The sequence below is a fragment of the Diachasma alloeum genome, unplaced genomic scaffold (genome assembly GCF_001412515.2).
Source record: "Diachasma alloeum isolate Michigan unplaced genomic scaffold, Dall2.0 Dall_scaffold_00798, whole genome shotgun sequence".
Taxonomy (NCBI): Eukaryota; Metazoa; Arthropoda; class Insecta; order Hymenoptera; family Braconidae; genus Diachasma; species Diachasma alloeum.
The window spans coordinates 126,391-127,637 of record NW_021680928.1 but is presented as its reverse complement, the minus strand read 5'-3'; the positions used below and the strand labels follow the sequence as shown (position 1 = coordinate 127,637).

General features: G+C 39.1%; 1 pseudogene; it reads right to left on the bottom strand.

Moving 5' to 3' along the window:
* Positions 1-538: 538 nt before the first annotated feature.
* LOC107044763 lies at positions 539-847 on the bottom strand (annotated as a pseudogene).
* Between the last annotated feature and the right edge of the window lie 400 nt (positions 848-1,247).

The window sequence follows — 1,247 nt, the reverse complement described above, 5'->3', positions numbered from 1 at the left end:
TTCTTGCTGGCACAGAGAATAATTTTTTTTAAATGACTAAATCTATTTTTGCAATAAAAATTTCCAATCTTCGCGCACGTTTCGCATGTTTGGTACAAAAAAATCATTTTTTAATCATTTTTAACGAACAATTTTTTTGGAACAACTAAGACTTGTTTGAGAACTCTGTTATTTTTCTCTCAGTGCAGTTTTATAATGGAATTTTTTCACATTTGAGAAATGATCCTACCGACTGCTTTTAGGTTCATCTAGCATAAACCATGGCTTTTCCAAAATTTTCTGTCTCGTCGAAAAACCTGATTTACTCTATCATTACCAAAATAAGTGGACAATAAGAAGTGATCATTATTCCAGTGGGCGGAGCAAGTGATCAAGGGCTGCACGGGTACAAATGACAGATTGGAGGCAATTTTGGACGAAATATTTGCATCAGAGAAAAACTGAGCACGAAATAATATTGAAGACAAGTGCCTGAACCGTTTAAAACTGATCAATAAAGTTTTTATTCTTTATAAAAATAATAATAATATCGTTGTGTTCACTGGCTATGAGCCTTGTAGAATTCTTTCATGTAGTTGGCGGGTTCCTGAACATCTTCAATAGACACTGCATTATACAGAGAGGCTCTGATGCCCCCCACAGACCTGTGACTCTTGAGCTGGAGCATTCCACGCTCCACGGCTCCGGCAAGGAATTTTTTCTCTAGCTCCTCGTCGTTCTTCCCAATTCTGGAGGGCAGGTTCATTCTGCTCCTGGAGTGTGACTTGACGGGACAACTGTAGAACCCGTTGGACTGCTCGATCACATTGTAGACGACTTTACTCTTGATTATCGAGAGTTTCTCCATTTCTTCGACTCCCCCGTGTTGTTTGATCCAGTCGAACACACGTCCAATTACGTATATAGATTCTGCAATGGAAATGATGGGAATTCATTATTGGCGAACAGGATAGCGGATGAAATTGGCGATCTTAATTCGCAAGCAAAAATTTCATAGACAAATGTATTGAACTCGCCTGAAAATTCTATTCGATTTCTCTTGAACTTTCATTGAAAAAATTCGTAGCCATACTGCGCTTTTTTTAATAGAAAAAATGTTCAATAAATAGTATATTTTTTACACAGTCGCCGGAAAGTTCGTACTTTCCTCCCCCCAAACAGGGCAGGAAGTGAGTACTTCCCTCCCGCGGGAGGAAAGTAAGTCCTTAGGTCGGAAAGAGTCTCCCTAGGGAGGAAAGTACTCACTT